This window comes from Odocoileus virginianus, chromosome 23, assembly GCF_023699985.2.
Source record: "Odocoileus virginianus isolate 20LAN1187 ecotype Illinois chromosome 23, Ovbor_1.2, whole genome shotgun sequence".
Taxonomy (NCBI): Eukaryota; Metazoa; Chordata; class Mammalia; order Artiodactyla; family Cervidae; genus Odocoileus; species Odocoileus virginianus.
In genome coordinates, this window is record NC_069696.1 from 15395167 (window position 1) to 15407908 (window position 12742).

The window sequence follows — 12742 nt, forward strand, 5'->3', positions numbered from 1 at the left end:
AGCCTTTCCCTTCTCCAGGGGATCTTCCCAACCCAGGGATCAAACCCAGGTCTCCCACATTGCAGGTGGATTCTTTACCAGCTGAGCCACCAGCAAAGCCCATATGCTGATCCTAAAATTCATATAGAAATTCAAGAACAGTCAAATAATTATGGAAAAGAAAAACAAAATTGGAGGACTCATACTTCCTGATTTTAAAACTTACTACTAGGCTACTGCAATTAAGACAGTATAGTGAAGCATTTACATAAGGATTGACAGATAGTTCCGTAGACCCAGCTGGGATAGAATAGAATAGAGTCGAATAAAATAAAATAGAACCCAGAAAATAACCTTTTCTGGTCAATTGAATTTTGACATGGGTGCCAAGACAATTCAATGGGAGAAATAATCTTTTCAATAAATGGCCCAAATGAAGTAATTTGCAGCCTACCTTACATGATATTAAAAAATCAATTCAAAATGGAGCTAATAGTTAAATTTAGTATAAAAATTATAAAGCTCTCAGAAAAGAATATAAGCATAAATTTTTGTGACCTCAGTTAGGTCAGGCAACAGTTTCTTAGATGATACACTCAAAGCATAAGAAACAAAACAAGCCAAAAGAAAAGAAGAAAAAGATCATCAAAATTTAAAGCTTTTGTGCTTCAAAAACACCATCAAGAAACCATCAAGAAAAGTAAAAAGCCAATCCTCAGACGGGGAGAATTTTTTCTAGGTTACATATATAGTAAGAGATTTTTGTCTAGAATATAAAAAAGACTCTTAAAACTCAAGAACAAAAAGACAACACAAATTAAAATAGGCCAAGTATTTGAATAGACATTTCCCCATAACAGACATCTAAATGGCCAATAAGCAGATGAAAATACACTTGGTACCATTAGTTATCAGGGAAATGCAAATCAAAACACAATGAGATACAACTTCACACCCACCAGGATGATTACAATAAAAAGATAGATGATAGCAAGTGTTGGTGAGGTTGTGCGGAAATTGTAACCCTCAGGCCTTGTTGATGAAAATAAACAGAAATGAAAATGTAAAATGTAGCTACTCTAGAATTTCCTCTAAATGTTAAGCATCATAATACCATCTGACCACATCTCCACTCAAGAGAAATGAAAGCCTGTAGACAAAAAAAAAGAAAGCCTGCAGACAAATGTTCACAGAAACATTATTTATAATAGCCCCAAAGAGGGAAAATGTCCATCAATTATTGAACAAATAAATAAGATGCAGTATGGCCATACACTGGGCTATTATTCAAGCTATATAAATAGAAATGATATGCTGACGCACTCTACAGCATCAATGAACCTTCAAAACCTCATTCTATGTGAAAGAAGTCAATCATGAAAGGCCACATAGCACCATTGCATTTATCTGAAATGTCTAGATGGGCAGAATGTGGATTAGTGATCTAGATTTGGGAGGAGGGTTGGTAGAATGGAGAGTGGCTGCTAATGGCTGTGAGGTTTCTTTTTAGGATGATTGAAATGTTCAAAATTGACTGTAGTTATGGTTGTATAATGTGGATGTACCAAAAACTTGGAACTTCATAGTTTAAATGGGTGAATTGTACGGTATGTGAGTTTTATGTTCATAAAGGTGTTACTTAAAAAAAAAACTATTAAGATGATTGTTTTGTTCCTCTGGAGTTTTCCTTCCCAACACAGAAGAAAACACATCATCAAAGGCATGAATCTCAGGCTGGAACCTCAAGGTTGAAGTTACAGTCAAGGGAAAGTGCTTTGGGCTCAAATTCACCCTTCCCACCAAAATACACTCGTCGTCTCAGATGAGACGCTTCCTCTGCATCCTCCGTGGGGAGCCAGCTGACCCCTGAGAGCAGCCGTCCCGTCCTTGCTGGGTGCACCCTCCATGCACGTGGTCCTCACCCCTCCTTCACCTCCAGTCCAGAGTAGCAGATCCCACCTGTCTACTCCTGTGATGGAACGTGACTACTTCCTCCAACCCCTCTGGGGTATTCTGAGAAGCTGGGTAAAATGGTGGGAAAGTGTCTTTCTGATCTGAGGGGTTGTCATGTCGGTGCAAAAGGGGTCATTTTTTAGGTGCCCTGAGTTCAGTGTAGGGGGGGGACTTCAAGGAGCTGCCAGCCTTAATAGTCTGCCCTGCCTCGAGAGGGGAGCTTCTCAAACTGTAATTAGCACAGCATTCAGCAGGGACAAGGGGATGGGAATGGGGGCTTTTTAAAAAAAGAATTCAGATTCCCAGGCCACATCTGTAAAGTCCTGATTCAATCTGCTCAGGCATCTACATGTAAATTGGCCCTAGGAGTCTCTGGAGCAGGTGATCTGGGAAGGAACGGTGAAGCCGAAGGTTCTCAGGATTGGAGTCAGACACCATCACTCTCAATCCTGGACTTCAGCCTGCTCACAGTGGGGACCAGGGATGGGATGGGCGTTCTCTCTGCCCACCCAGCCACTCTCTAGGGATCTGACCCATCTCTCAGCTTTACGTATCATACCTGCTGGGCCCATAACCCTCCATGCATGTGTCCAGCCAGCTGCTCCCCTCAAATCTGGGTGGTTCTCTAAACGATCTGTAAGCACCTCTGCTGGGTTCTCTCCTTAAAAAATGCTGAAAACTAAATTTCAGAGTCTCAAGGCCCACTCCCCACTTTCCACCATCAAACTGCCGCTACAGAGTCTAATTCATCACCTAAGTCATCACTCTCTCAGCTACTCCCCTTCCAGGTTCTCAGGGGAAAAGGCTTGGAGCATTCTTGGTGCCTCTCTCTCCCTCTCTCCCTCCCCTCTCTCTCTCTCTCTCTCTCTCTCACACACACACACACACACACACACCCTCCACATCTGATCTCTCACACACACACACACACACACACCCTCCACATCTGATCCGTCAGCCGGCTCTGTTTAGCTCTGCCTTAGATATACGTCTAGAATCCAAGCACATCTCAACCCCCTCTGAGGATCACCTGGTCAAACCTTTTCCCTAACCAATAGACTTGCTCCCCTCCTGGATGCCTAACTCTGCCCCCCGCACCTGAAGCCTGTCTTGAAGACAACGTTTAAGCCCAGTTCTTAGCTCAGAACCCTCCAGAGGCTCTCATCCCACTTGACATAAAAGGCGCAGTCTGTGTGGGAACCCCAGGATCCTGACGGCTGGCCTGGACTTCCCACTCGGCTCTCTGCGGCCACTCTGCGTCGGGTCTGCATCTGCACCACGCTCGCTGTCCTCTGAAGCCCCCCTCACCCCTCGATCCACCGTGTGACGCGTACAGTGTATCGCCTCACAGACCTGCCACAGACACCACACTTGAGTTTCTAGAAGCTGCTTTTAAGCTGCTCTCAGTTCACTGTTGTGTCTATGAACAGAAGAAAAAGCCTTTTAGAAATGCTTACACTGAAATGGTTTCCATACAAACAGTGAGATGTTTTAAACAGCTACTTGCGAGGCGAATTCATGACAGTGTTCTTTCACAGAATGGAACTTACGCCCAGTATATGGTGAATGCAGGGAATTGTTTAACAGATCGCTAACTCTGGTGTTTCCAGGGCTTCTTAGCAGCTTCCCAGAGCTGTTAGTGTTCTAACAGCAAATGGATTGCAAGCCTTTCCGTCTGCAGGTAAGGACTTGTCCTCATATCAGATATATAGAGATGTTTCTTACAAGCTGTGTGAAATAACTGTTTGGCACAGCGTTCTTCCGGTGAATGGAACGGATCCCCAGGGTGCGGGGACCTCGTTACTGTCCCCCAAATGCTCCGGGCAGGCTCTGCCCTCACCCTTCCTCTGCCTGGAGCGGCCCCCGCCACCCTGCTAGCCTCCACTCAGCCGTCCCTTACCTGCAGCTGAGTCCTTCCTCGACCGCTGGCTCAGAAGGAGAGCCCACTCTGTCCCCTCAGCCGCACCGGTCACCTCCGGACACCACGCCGGCTTCGTGGCCTGATGGCTTCATGCTCAGTTGCGTTGTGAGAGGCAGCTCGTTCCGCCCCAGGTGGGACAGCAGCAGCTTGGAGCGGGAGCCCTGGCCTGTTCCTGAGTGAGGAGCCCTGGGCGCCAGGCCTCTCCTGCCTGCACCCCGAGACGAGCCCCTTGTCCCCACGAGGCTCAGGCCAGGTGAGGGGCAGGCCGAGGACTTTCCTCAAAGCCCACCGCTGAGTCTCCGCTCTTCCACGCCGAGAGGTGAGAGCAGGTGGGGCTGGGTGCCAGCTAGATGGACGCCATGGACAGAACAATGGAGGGAGATTGGGCTTACCCTTCCTAGGACAAGGTGTATCCAGCTGCCCATTCAGATCTCCTCAAGGAGACCCAAGGTCTGACCCTTCTGACCATATCAGGCAAGGTCGGGGTGGGGGTCAGCCAAGGCAAAGAAGCGAGGTGCCCTGGAGGGGGCGAGGCGCAGGCGGAGGGAGACCTGCCCAGCCCTTCAGCACTGCAGGGATGGACAGCTCCCGGCCTCTGTTGTGAGGACAGGGGCTGAGTTACAAGGACCTGCCCTGCCCAGAGTGGGGCTCAGCAGACCTGGACTCTCTTCTGAAAAGATTCTGTTCGTTTCCACCACCTCTGGGTTAACCTGTTGTCTCATTTGGAGCCCCAATTTCCATGTTAAAGTGAAGCGTAATAAGTAGCAATAAACTCGGCTCATCCTGCATTTGTTTTTCCCCGGCAAGGAGCAATCAATTACCTGAGAGGTGTTGTTGGCTGCGGGTAAACGGTGACCTGGCAAGGTGCAATCGGCAAAGTGTCACTTTTATTCATGGCCTCAAACCCGAGAATGGGCTTGTCTGAATTTTAATTATCGGAAAGCACTTCCCACCTTTGCTTTAATGAATTGTATAAAATTTAAACACGTGCAATTGTATTTTAAAGCAATGGGCATGATGTGCGGATGCTGTGGTCTTCAGCTGAGTTGTGTGACTTTTCTTCACCCCCCCTCATTGTCCCAGCCCCACATCAGTCTTTCTTTTCTCACACCTTCTCTGCCACGCTCTCCGTTGTCAACTAAGAGGTGGAGACTCACCCTCCGCAGCCTCTGTGTCAAGGACTGTAAGGCACCTGGGTTAGGGTGGTAGCCGAGAGCACAGCAGTGTCCAGCTGACCCCTGTGTCCACACACAGCCGACAATGTCCCCGGCAGGGCTGGACCACCCAGAGCCCCCAGGGCTCTCCGCAGCATGTTGCTTCACAGAGGCATGGGGGAAGTGTCCTCTGGGATACCATGTCCTTCAGTCCTGCATTGTCACCGGGCAGGAGTTGTGACCCCCCGAGCCCCCCGCATTCTCCCGCCTCGCCACTGACACAGTCCAGGAAGGAAGCTCAGCTCCAGAACCGCCCAGAAATGCTGGCTGTGCCTCCTGCTTTGCTTATTCAGGAAAAGCCTCAGCATCTAACACCTTCTCAGAAAAGCGCGCAGTTCCCTAATGTGAATGAAAGTCATTCCTTCAAAACCACTCAGATAGAAGGTGAGATGATGCCTGAGTCAGAAGTTGGTTAACTGTCTGACCTCCAGCGCTCAGCCATGTGGGGGCCCCCCACCAGCCGCTATTTGGTGCCAGGTGGGGCTTGGAGGAACCTGCCTCTCCCTCCTCCTTGGGGGAAGACACCCCAACTCCTGGTGGCAGAGAAACTAGATTCGGGGCACAGGCTGGGCTGGGGGTGGAGCACCTTGAGGGAGGAGAACTGGGGCCAATGAACACCTGTCTGGGGCGTTGACTGGCTGCCCCCATTGAGAAAAGTCTCTGTAGTGGCTGGAAATTTTTGCCAAAAACTTGTCAGCTCCCAGTCAGCTTGAGCAGCTCCGAGGGGCATTTAGAAGACGCCGGGTGCTGTCCTAACAGGCAGAACTTCACCACCCAGCCTCCTCAGTCAGCTCAGGGCAGCAGCTGGCCAGGGCCACGGCCAGTGCCGGGCAAGGCTCCAAGGCCAGGGTTCCTCACTGGAGGACATGCCCGCAGAAGCTGTCCTTAAAACGTCGCCCTTCATGACCCACAGAAGCTGGAACACGGCCTCATGGGCTTGTCCACCGTGCCCAGCTGCTCACGGGTGACGCCCAGGCTCCAGGCCGGGGACGGTCAGCTGGTGTTCACGCAGGCAGAGCAGTAGACCCGCTCACACCCAGCAACACAGGGGAGACCAAGAGACAGAGGGGGGCTTCCCTGAGGGCTCAGTGGTGAAGAATCCGCAGGCCGGTGCAGGGCACGTGGGCTCAGGCCCTGATTTGGGACGCTCTCACATGCCGAGGGGCTGCAAAGCCCACGGGCCACAACTATTGGGCCACTTCTCCACAACCCAGGAGCCACAACCGCTGAAGCCCACACACCCTGGAGCCCCTGCTCCATGACAAGAGAAGCCGCCGCAGAGAGGACACTAGACCTCGACTAGAAAGAGCTCCCACCCTCAACAACTAGAGAAAAGCCCGTGAATGGCAACCAAGACTCAGCACAGCCAAAAGTAAACAAATTTTAAAAGAGAGAGAGACAGAGAGACAGGCCAGGCACCAGGAGGGGTGACCTGGATCCAGGCGGCCAGAGCCCCAACACCGCCCTCCCCCCGCCGCCCTGCGCTCTTGCTGGAGACAGAAAAGGCCCGCAGGCTTTCAGTGAGGAGCCATGTACAGGCAAGTTCAGGGCCTGGCGGTGTTTCCCAAAGGCTGCTCCGAGGAACCCTGGCTGCAGGAGGTGACCCCGGAAAGCATGTCAGTGGGAAGAAGTGGGGAGAAGCCACCAGAAGCTGGAGGATCCCTGGGAGGGCAGGGCGAGGGGTCCAGGCATCGTTGCGGACAAGGTCAGAGCCGCCGCATCTCCACGTGGTCAGCTGTGTCAGCAACTTCGGAGCTGAGATGATGTGGACACAGGGGCTGGGTCTCCTCCCCCGGGTCTGCACCCAGGGCTCTGGAAGTCGGCCGCTGTGCTAAACACAGAAGCCTGCTCTATCACTCTCGCTCACCGGCATCACAGTGTCTGAAGGCGTCCTCCTCCAGGAACCTGCGTGAGCACAGTGAGGAGGATCGGGCATCCTGCATGGAATAAACCACCTGGCTCGCCCAGGCCTGCTCACCACCTCCTGAGACCAGGAGGGTCAGGATCTGGTTCCTACTTAATCATCTGTACAAATAAAAGCCGGAGGGGGGGGTGGTGTGGGCTGACTCACCACGCCCCTCACCCAGTGTATTAAAGGCACAGTCAGTGCAGACTACTCGTGGCGGGTGATGTGGACAGTGAACTGGGGTTGCCTCGTCTCAGATCCTGGGATCACCGTCCCCTCTGGCCTGTCTCTGCTGGGCATTCCTTCCTGTGGACCGAGGGGACTAAAATGACATTCCAGCAGGACCACCCGCGCGTCCTCCCCTCCACCAGGCGCTGTGTGTAAACAGCGTGTCTCTCACCAATGGGGCTCGCACCCCCGGCTTCACACTTACTGGGGTCTCCGGAGCCCCCAGCAGGCCAGGCCGGCGGGTCTGCTGAGCCATTAACAGAAGCTTAGCCCTCGGGGCTTCCCAGGTGGCGCTAGTGGTACAGAACCCACCTGCCAATGCAGGAGACGTAAGAGACGCGGGTTCAATCCCTGGGTCAGGAAGGTCCCCTGGAAAAGGGCATGGCAACCCACTCCAGTGTTCTTGCCTGGAGAATCCCAGGGACAGAGGAGCCTGGTAGGCTACAGCCCAGGTGGTCACAGAGTCAGACACGACTGAGCGACAGCAAGCCCTTGGGAACTCTCAGGCTTCCGGTGGGGAGCAGGGGACTTCCCGGGATCCCCTGAGCAGAGAGAGGCAGGGGTCCGAGGAGGACGCATCCAGGCACTGGGGTCTCCTTGGCCCGCCGGGGGAGCCGGGCAAGTTCCTGCATCCAGGCGTCTGTCTTTGCTCTGGGAAACGCAGTGCTTTGTAAAGGTTGGATGTTGAATGGTTGGAAGGGTCGATGGGGAATGTTGGGGAACACGGAGCTCCTCAGGAAAGCTGGGAGTCCAGGGGTGCCGGTGCCATGACCACCAAGCGGCAGGATTCTCCACTGGAGGCAGCGCGCGAGGGTGGCTCAGGGGGAGCCGGCCCCGTGGGGAGGGGGAGCCGGCCCCGTGGTGGAGGGGAGCCGGCCCTGTGGGGGAGGGGAGCCGGCCCTGTGGGGGGGGCATCCGGTCCCGTGGGGGAGGGGAGCCGGCCCCGTGGGGGAGGGGAGCCGGCCCTGTGGGGGAGGGGAGCCGGCCCTGTGGGGGGGGGAGCCGGCCCCGTGGGGGAGGGGAGCCGGCCCCGTGGGGGGCAGCATCCCGTGAGGGTGGTAAGTGGATGCCAGGACATCTCCACTCGTGTAAAGACTTCCTCTCCAGAGCCAAGAGGCCCAGAGGTGACTGGAGACCTGGGAATGGCACTTCCTCTCGGCATTCCATGGGAAGTCTGTAGTTCTCTGTACTTCAAATCCCAGAACAAGTGAGTTGAGGCCTGGGGGATGGAGGGGGGTGTCCTGTAATTCCCCTGCGGGAGTCAAAGCGAGGCCCCAGCGCGGACGGGATGAGGGGGAGCAGCCCAGCGCGGGAGGAGCCAGAGGCGGACAGGAGGGCCTCCGGCCAGAGGCCGGCACAGCCCCAGGGTCTGGATCGGCGGTTCTGGGAGGGCCGCCCAGACGGTCCTACCGCTGCCTGTTCACTGTCTTCTGCTCTCAGTGCCACCCTCGCAGAAAAGACCCACAAGTACATTTGTGTACAAAATATGCGTTGTACGCGGCCCCACGGGTGGTCCCAGGAAGGAGTCTGGAAGCAGCGCGCCCGCGCCCCGTGCCGCTGCCCCAGCCAGGACGGTGAGCTCGGCGTCGCTCCCCCAAACGGTCTGCGGGAGGGAAGCTGTCAGAGGGTGTGAACACTGGGAAACGTGAAATCACAGACGATCCCACACCTGAATTACCAGAAGCAGCATCACCTTCCACAGCAAAACAAGATCAGGGTGACAGACAGAACACTTTAATCGATGAAAAAGGAACAGGCTTAAATGAGGTAAGTGGCGTCTGTTCCTGACCTGGTCAGCCTGGCCGTCAACGCCCCTGACGCCCCGTCTCCTCCGACCCCGGCCTGCCCAGGGCTGCCTGGCCTGCATCTCCCCCACCGACCCGTCAACCCCACCAGGTCCTCCCCGAGACCCAGCCACCACTCTCGCCTCTGCCCCCAACATGCCACGCAGTGGGGGCTCTGGCATCACGACCCCGAGGGCAGGGTTTGGACGTGCGGGGCGGAGGGCGGTGTGTGTGAGGGGCCACTTCTTGTGGATGTGGCCGGGACAGCTCTTCAGGCTCCCCTCCGCTTTGGGGAACACGTGCTGGGCTGGCCTTACTCATGCACCTGGGTGGGGGGGTGGTCTCAGAGCCTGTCTCTCTCCCCCAGGCCCGGGCAGGGGGCAGCTCCAGGAGGAGGGGCAAGCAAGAGCAGGTCGGCGGGTGAGGCTGGCACTGAGCCGGCTCTTCAGGCCCTCCTCCTGGGCCTAGTGCTGTGACGGTTCCTCTCATGTGTGGACCTGTCTGGGTCACGAGGTGCCCAGATGTGTGGTTAAGCCTCAGCCCTGAGTGTGCCTGTGTGGTATGAGCATGTGTGTGCATGCGTCAGTGTGCGTGTGTGTGCATGTGTGCTGGGAGGAGCTCCGCCAACCCGCCGAACGGAACAGTACACGGGTGGAGGGAGGGAGTGGAGCTCTCGGCCTGACCGTCGGAGCCGGGACAGGGGTCCTCTGCTGCTGCGGGCCTGGGGCCACAGCCCTGACTGTGCTGGGTCTCCACGGAAAGAGGGCAGGTGCCGGGGCTTCTCAGCCTCCGTGATGGTCTGAGGCAATTCCTACAATAGATATACATGTATATGTAAGTGTGTATATAGCTGTATTTATAACTACATCTGTGTCTACGTCTATATCTGTATCTACAGTTATATCTATATCTGTAACTACATCTGTATCTTTATCTGTGATGTGTCCATATCTGTACATGTGTCTTTATCTGTATCTGTACTATGTCTATATTTGTGTCTACAGTTATATCTATATCTGTAATGTATCCATATCTGCATCTGTGATGTATCCATATCTGTAGTATCTATATCTGTATCTGTACTGTCTATATAAGTATATACAGCTATGTGTATATCTCTAAGTTACTCATCTCCATATCTGCATCTGTGATGCATCCGTATCTGTATCTGTCCTATGCCTATATATGTCTGTACCTGTGATGTATTCATCTCCATCTCTGTATTTGTGCCTTTGTATGTATCTGTCCTATGTCTACATATGTCTGCATCTGTTATGTATTCGTCTCCATCTCTGTATCTGTGATGCATCCGTATCTGTATCTGTCTTATGTCTATATGTGTCTGCATCTGCGATGCATCCATCTTTGTATCTGCCCTATGTCTATATGTGTCTGCATCTGTGATGTATTAGTCTCCGTCTCTGTATCTGCCCTATGTCTATATGTGTCTGCATCTGTGATGCATCCATCTGTGTATCTGCCCTATGTGTATATGTGTCTGCATCTGTGATGCATCCGTCTCCGAATCTGCATCTGTGATGCATCCGTCTCCGTCTCTGCATCCGTGATGCATCCATCTCCGTCTCTGCATCCGTGATGCATCCGTCTCCGTCTCTGCATCCGTGATGCATCCGTCTCCGTCTCTGCATCCGTGATGCATCCGTGTCTGTGTCTGTATCTGCATCTGTGTGTGTGTGCTGCTGAGCTGCGCTTAGTTGTTAGCTCGTGTCAGACTCTTTGCGACCCCCTGGACTGTAGCCCACCAGGCTCCTCTGTCCATGGGGATTCTCCAGGCAAGAATCCTGCAGTGTGTTGCCCATGCCCTCCTCCAGGGGACCTTCCCGACCCCGGGATTGAACGTGAGCCTCATGTCTCCTCACTGCAGGCGGGTTCTTCACCGCTGAGCCACCAGGGTCGCTGATCTGACTCTACATGTGTGTCTGTGTCTGTCTCTACACCTGTATCCACACCTGTATGTAGAACTGTGTCTACATCTATGTAGCTCTAACTGCATCTGGGTCTCCAGCTGTAACCACATCTGTCTCTGCATCTACACCCCACTGGCCCTGTGTCTCAGGGGAGCTGACCGATACAGGAGACTTCCTGGCTTGCCCCTGGCCTGGGGCCCTGTGAGATCCCTCCTGGTCTCACACCACGTGTCGCCTGCAGGCCAGCCCTGATCGTCCAGCAGAAGCTGAGGCCGGCCAGCCCGGGGGAGGCTCTCCACAGTCCCGGTGGGTGGGGACCAGGGCCCAGTGCAGGCCCGAGAAAGTCCAGCACTTTCCACCCTGCTCTTCTGGACTCTTCTGCTCCCCCGCCCATTCCTATTCGGGGACTGCAAATGCAGAGGACTTCATGAATTTTAAAACCTGCAAGGATTCAGTTCTGAATATTCTAATGACTGTGTGGCAAGTCAAGCCACTCTTAGGGTTCTCTGATTAAACAGAGGCGCACATCCCAGAGAAGGCAGGGTGTGTCAGGGACTCTCCAGATGCTGGGGTTTGACCTGTTGCTGTTCACGGATTGTTATGCTAATTGCCTTTATCGGGGCTTATCCGCAGATAAGACTAAATCTTGACTTAAATGAGGAGCGAAGTGAGAGGCGATGGGGCAAACATCTCACCACATCTATAAAAACGTGAGAACCTCGAGGACAGGGCAGGAAATCACACGCCCAAAGGACAAACAGCTCCAAATCACCGTGACACCGCATGCTCCACAGTGAGGCTTTGACGTCCCCGCCCCGTCCCCTGGCCTGCGGCGGCGCTTTAACTGGAATTCAGTGATTTGTAAGTCTGTGTGTTTTGCATCCTTGCTCATTTGACTGTTTTTTGGTTTTCTTTTAGGTGCTGAGATGCTCAGTAGTGTCTGACTCTTTGCAACCCCATGGACTGTATGTAGCCCCGCCAGGCTTCTCTGTCCTTGGGATTCTCCAGGAAAGAATACTGGAGTGGGTTGCCATTTCCTTCTCCAGAGGATGCTCCTGACCCAGGAACCTGGGTCTCCTGCATTGTAGGCAGATTCTTTATCATCTGAGCCAGATGCTGTCGTACCAGTTTTCTGTGGTTGTCTTAACAAAGTCCCACAAACTGCGAGGTTGAACAAAAGAAATTTATCCTCTCGCAGTTCTCATTTTAGTGACCTCATTCTACCTCAGCACCTCTTTCCAGCCCCTGTCTTTAAACACAGTCACCTCCTGAGGTGGGGGGTTAGGACTCCAACGCGGGCGCATGGTGGGGGGCAGGAATGAGAAGGAGCCGCGGGGCTGCTCACACACTTCCGCACAGACGGGCCTGGGGGGTCTCTGCAGAGTGGGCTCTGCACCCCCTGCGCCTTCCCTCCCAGCCTCCGTCCATCACGCTCGAAAGGGGGCAAGGCCCCTCGGGGTGCCGGCCCTCAGCCGGATCCTGTCAGGGCACCGGGGTTGCCGGGCCCTTGCGGCCCAGCCCTGTTGGGGGCTGTTGGGGCCCGAATGGTGAGCTCCTCCTGCTCAGCCTGGCCAGTCGGCAGGTGGGCTCCCCGCACAGGGTGGGCCCTCCACCCTGGACCCGCCGGCCCGACCCGGTCCCCACAGGGAGAGCCCGTGACGTGGGCTGGGACAGGCCTGCAGAAAACGAGGACCCGGGGGGCGGCCTGGCCCCTCCCCACAGCTGGCCTGCCGCACAGCTGGGGGCTCTAGGGGTCCCCAACACACTGTGAGCATCACCTTCACCCCCTTCGGAGAGGGGGTCAATGTGCCTGGGCCAGCCTCTCGGAG